The sequence below is a fragment of the Choloepus didactylus genome, chromosome 6, assembly GCF_015220235.1.
Source record: "Choloepus didactylus isolate mChoDid1 chromosome 6, mChoDid1.pri, whole genome shotgun sequence".
Taxonomy (NCBI): domain Eukaryota; kingdom Metazoa; phylum Chordata; class Mammalia; order Pilosa; family Megalonychidae; genus Choloepus; species Choloepus didactylus.
The window spans coordinates 19,539,415-19,545,414 of NC_051312.1; the positions used below are offsets into that span (position 1 = coordinate 19,539,415).

The 6,000-nt window shown below is 38.2% G+C and overlaps 1 protein-coding gene across 6 annotated transcripts in view; it reads right to left on the minus strand.

The window, feature by feature from the left end:
* Positions 1-2,329, minus strand: part of CTNND1 (catenin delta 1) — a 45,386-nt gene extending 43,057 nt beyond the window's left edge. For all 6 annotated transcript variants that reach the window (XM_037838378.1, XM_037838377.1, XM_037838379.1 and 3 more), the window contains exon 1: positions 2,101-2,329. The gene's annotated coding sequence lies outside the window, so the exon portion shown is untranslated. The remainder of the gene's footprint in view (positions 1-2,100) is intronic.
* Positions 2,330-6,000: the final 3,671 nt, after the last annotated feature.

The window sequence follows — 6,000 nt, forward strand, 5'->3', positions numbered from 1 at the left end:
TGTGCACAACTCATACTTATTTGTCATTCTTTTTTACCCCAAAACCAAAATAAGGAGCAAAAGAAAACATACCAAAATAAGTAAGTAAAAGGATATTTACATATGCCCATCCCTTACTATATTTCCTGAAAGAATTAGGAGAGGTAAAAGACAAATCTTCCATCTTATCACCCAAAAGGCTCTATAGTACACACCAGTCAAAACAATGCCTTCAGTTCGTGGAAATAGTCTGGACACTAACTAGGATGCTCAGTGCAGCTATACAAAGCCCAGTATTTAAAGCCGGAACCAAATCACCACCACTCAGTCATCCAGAACCTATTTTCAAACTGCCTTTGTACTCCAGATTCCCTCATCCCTCCCCCTAAAGGTTGAGTAGGGAACCGACAGTCTGGCATGACCAATCTTCCCAAGATCCACCAAGAAACCCCCCTAGGCTGGAATCAAGGCAGAGACAACATTTGAAAATTTTGCAAAGTCTTAAACAAGAACTATAGCCCAAAAAATGGTGCGTGTTGTCTTTTTTCTTTCTTTTGAACAGCGCTTGCTATAATTATAAAATCAAGACACTAAAAATTTAATGTAGCCCTTGCACAGATTATATTAAAAAGAGGAACAAAGTTCTGCTTCCTCCTGAAGTCACAATCTCACAAGGATGCAATCATCTTTCAAGAAATACTCTCATTCTGGAAAAGAAATTCAAAGTGTCCTAGTCTAAAAAGATTTGGTGGGGTGCAATCAGGGGATTATTAAAGATGCATTCCAGTTTAAAGCTAATATGCATCTTACACATTAAGGTTCATGCTGTTACAATTAGGGCAGTATCTATCCCAACTATAATTTTCAGACTGATTGACATTTTCAAAGGGAGAAGGAAAAGAAAGTCCCAGTTTTCAGTTACTGATGAGTTGGCTTTCTAGCTATCTAAACTTGGTATCTTTGCAAGAATGTATCTGCAAAAACAAAACAAATCTAAAGATTAAATATAAGATATGAAAGCACAGTCACAGGCCTTCAGCTCTTACAGATTTCTGATTTCATGGTAAATTAACCAAACAGAAAACTCATCTCCAAAAAAACAGCTTCCAGTTTGGTTTAAAAATTAAAATTCCCCTCGAACTTTCTCAAATGCAATTTTTAAACACTAAAGTTTGTATAGGTGGTTTCTCCTAACCTAACCTTATGTAAGCCATCACCCTTTCAGAAAGCATAAAGCTGAAAATATTTTCAGGTGTGTTGCAACTTTACTCAGGTGAACTGAAAAGCATGATTAGAATTTCCTTATCTCTCTAAGCAGATAAATCAAACATTATCATATTTGCAGATTTAACCTACAACACGGCCACAAATCTTTGCTATCAAAGGTAGTTTTAGGAGAAAGAAGGGAATGACAATTTAGTTAACATGGATCCATTTGTTTTCTTTTATAAGGCAAAGCAGGGAGGCTCTGTCTACAGGAGAATAAGGCTCCCACCCACCGCACCTGGAAGAGTAAAAAGAGGGATCCACCCAGAAACAGCAAGGCTGAAACCGATCTGGGCTGTTCAAACTTCTGGGGGAAAAAACAACACCATTTAAGCTGCAAAACTCCCAGCAACTTTCCATTTCCACAAATCCAATAATAAAGGAAAAAAGAAAGTTTTGAAACATATGAAGAACCATCAGTATAACTAGCTTCCGACCCGGACAAATTCCTTTCTTAGCCCACACGCAACATGCCAAAAAACCAACTTTTGGTTTGGGCTCTGAAAAATGAATTATGTTAGTTTAATCCAGAGAAAAAAAGTTAAAATCAATGAATCCACCAAAACGTACATTTACCGAACTGCTCTTACCCGTCTGTATCTATTCAGCTCCCTGAGAAGATCTGGAAGTTTGCTTTTAGGTCTTGCATATTTTACCTTTTTTTAATATTATAAAATGCCAAAATCCCCCAAAGTATTGAAAGTAGAAAGAAGAAATAATTGCTTTAAAGTCACCCATCAACATACCAGACTCTCTCCGTTTTAAAATTTCCTCTAGTTACCGTATGACAAAAATTCGACTGGTTTATCCTCCTTTGCCCGTCTGTACACACATTTTTTTTTAAAAGGCACACACCTCAAATGTGGACTTCTAAAAACCAATCCTTTAAGAAAGAAACCCCAGTCTTCGCCAATGTGCAGAGAAAGACAAATCCAGCAAGGCAGTTTGATTTTCGCCACCTCTTCCTCCTTTTAGGATCTTTCTTGCTCTTCTTTCTGTCTCTCCCTCTCTCTCTCTCTCTTTTTTTCTCTCAGATCCAACACCTAAAATGGAAGTTGCACCCAGCCAAAGGCAAGGAAGCCTGGGTGGTGACAAACTGATCTGGCAGCCCTACCCCCTCGCTTTCCTAAGTGATGTCAGCCCCTGAGCGCTTCCAATAGGAGCCAGGCATAAATCAGGGAGCTGACCTTATCCAATAGGAAACTTTATTATAGGAAATTAAAAAAAAGAGAGAGAGAGAGGCAGGAGGAGGAGAGAAAGAGACAGGGCGAAGTTTTATATATATTTATATTTAAAGCGGAGACTTATACAACCTCCGAGGAATTACTGCAGAGCCCCAGGGGGCCTGAGGGAACAAGGGCATTTTAGAATTCAAGCCTAAGCCTGAGTTCTCCTTGATGTAGTTCTCGCTCCCTCTTCCTTCTTTTCCGGGTGGGGAAACAGAAAAGAACTGATTTTATTTGCCTGCTAGTTTTAGGTTTGTTGCTTTCTACCTTAAAACATTTTCCCAAAGGAAGACAGGAAAGGAAGGAGAAATGTCTACTATTTGTTCACTGAGATTGGGAATGGGGGCAAATTCGGAGAGAGAAACTCCATTTCATTGTTTTGGTTTAATTGCATTAGAGCTAATTAGAAAAAAAAAATAAATGTCTGGGCTTGTTAACAGTTTGTAGTGTGTATAGTTTCAACTAGAGAAGAGCTAAATCCACTGAGCTGTTGAGGAAAATCACTGCCTTCCCATTTATTCCCAAATCAAAATAATGTGGGTTTGAGGGGAAGAGAAATGGAATGCAGTAAACACACAATATTATTTAGAGGAGATAACAGCTTGTGTAAATAAAAGCTAAGTCTCACCTGAAGGAAATTTGATTTCCTTGTAAACTACAAGTTGAAGATGATATCGTTCATACATTTTTTTCTCTTTTTACCCTTAACCTGAATAAAAGAGTGTAAGGATATTCTTTTTCTGGGTTAAGAGATACCCTTAATATGTTCTTAGACTGTTAGAACATGAAGGAGAAGGGATGGATTTTTTGTATGCTTGACAAAGACTAGTATTTTATGGTCATTCAGTAATTATTAAACAAAGATAAATAATGATAAGTTAAAGATTTTCTTTCTTACTGAAAAATCGAAAATCTATCCTGTAAACTGCTGCCAAATGAATCTTTATAAAATTTTCATAATCTGGAATAGTGGTTAAAAGCAAAGGTCTGCAGTCAGGCTGCAGTACACTTACTCCAGTGGACTATGATGTGACTTTGGACAAGTTATATAATCTCTCTCTGAGCCGTCGTTTCCTTAACTATAAAATGGGGATAATAACTGTAAATTAATACACATAACATTCAAAACAATGTATGGCATATAATATAAACTCAGTAAGAATGAATTATTATTATTATCAGAAACCATCCTGACTAAAAGCATTCAATAGCTCAAACTGCCCAAAAGTAGCAACCATCTATCACATTAGATATATTATACACTCATCCCTAACCTCTAAAACGCCACGATGAAGAGAGTATTACCACTATTTTACACATGAGGAAATTAAGGTTTAGCAAGGTTAAGCACCTTTCCTGAGCTTATCTAGCTAAAAAGTGAACCCTTCATCAATCTGATTCCAAAAGCCATCCTCTCTCTATAACGTTATACTGCTCTCAAGAAAAGGCCAAAACCCTCATTTGCTTTCAAGTTACCATCTTTATTCAATACTTTAAAGTAATACATTACTTCTGCCATTTCTCATAGACTCTCATATTTGGTTTACAGGAGCCAAAAAGGGCATCTCTCAGAAGTGCTGGAAGATCAAGTAGGTATCGCAGCATTTGTTTGGTGGGCTTTAAACAAACAAGAGTGAGAAATAAATAGCCTTTAACTCTCTAAATTTTCTCTCACTATTTTATCACATCTTCTGCCTCCACTCTCCATCTATTCCTGGATCTCTATAGCAAGTCCAAAAGCCAAAGATGACCGTCAAAGGGAAACAATCAGCACAAGTAATGTTTGTTGATTCACTATTATAGAATATTCCGGAATTTTCAAGAGCTTTGATGGATGGATCTTTTTTCCTCCATTTACAGGTATGTTGCCTTTCTTTTTCTTTTGTGTGTGTTTGTGTTTTCCTGTCTTCCATATCAGAAGTGAAGCTCCATGAAGGCATGGCCAGTATCTTTCTTGTTCATGGTGTACCCCCACAACTCAGCCTTCTACCTCATATTTTGCAGCAGCTGAATGAGTCACTGAAGTCTCTTTTGCTTACTAGTTGTGTAATCCTGGAGAAGTCAGTAAACATTATTGAATTTGTAGATAACATTTAAAATAGAAAGAAATAAAAATCAGAAAAAGATAATTCGATGGTGAAAATGATGTTAAAATTTAATTTGTCTGAAACAGCTATCTCAAAATAGAGCATCACAAGCATTAATATTCACTGGCTGAGGGAAAAAACTGTTTCCACTCAGCTAATAGGAAACAAAAGGACTAGTTTCACTTGGATTATTTTGAGCACCTACAGTGAGCCAGGCCCTTGTCTAGATGTCAAGGATAATAAGACAGACACATTTCCTGCTCTTATAAAGCTTACAATCTAGGGTGAAGATAGAAGATTAATAAATAAGTAAGATAATGTCAGATGGAATGCTATTCAGAGATTTAAAACAGATTGATGAGAATGACTTGAAGCTTACTCTAGATTGGTTGTTAGGGACAAACTCTCTAGAGAGGTGATTTTTAGATTGAAATCTGAATGAGAAGATATGAGCAATGGTAACTGCAGATGCCAAAGCCCTAAGGTATGGGGCTGAAACATACTGGGTTAGGTAGAGCTTGCTAGAAATGAGGATGGAGAGATGGGAGAGGATCAGAATATGAACGGTTCTATAAGTCAGAGTAAGTAATTTGGATTTTATACTTAAATAAAGGAAAGCCTGTGGAAGTTTGAAACAGAATAATCACATGATCTAACCCACATTTTGAAAAGATCTGGCTGCTTATGTGACAAACATTAAAAAGGGGGCAAAAGTCAATTTAGTGGGCTGAGCCCTCAATCTGGGGTTCTTCCCCTGTGAGGCTAGTTGCTACAAGGGAGAGGGTAAGCCCACTTATAAATTATGCCTTGGAGTCCCCCCCAGAGAGCCTCTTTGTTGCTCAGATGGGGCCCCCCTCTCTCTAAGCCCACTTGGCAGGTGATCTCACTACCCTCCCCCGCTAGGTGGGACATGACACCCAGTGGTGTAAATCCCCCTAGCAACCCGAGAAATGACTCCTGGGGATGAGCCTGGACCCAGCACTGTGGGTTGGAGAGGATCTTCAGAGATTTAAAACAGATTGATGAGAATGACTTGAGGCTTACTCTAAGATTGGTTGTTAGGGACAAACTCTCTGGAGAGGTGATTTTTAGATTGAAATCTGAATGAGAAGATATGAGGGAGAAGAGAGATGAAGCAAAGTAGGCTTCCACTGGCTGAGAGATTTCAAATGGAGTCAAGAGGTCACTGTGGAGCGTATTCCTATGCATTACATAGATATCACCTTTTAGTCTTTAGTGTGTTGGAATGGCTACAAGGAAATACCTGAAGCTGTCAAACTGCAACCAAGTAACCTTGAGTTTTGAAGACGATTGTACAGCTATGTAGATTGCATGGTGTGTCTGTGTGACTGTGAAAACTTGTGGCTCACATTCCCTTTATCCAGCATATGGACAGATGAGTGGAAAGGGGGGGACAAAAACGAGATGAAGAATAGAGTGGG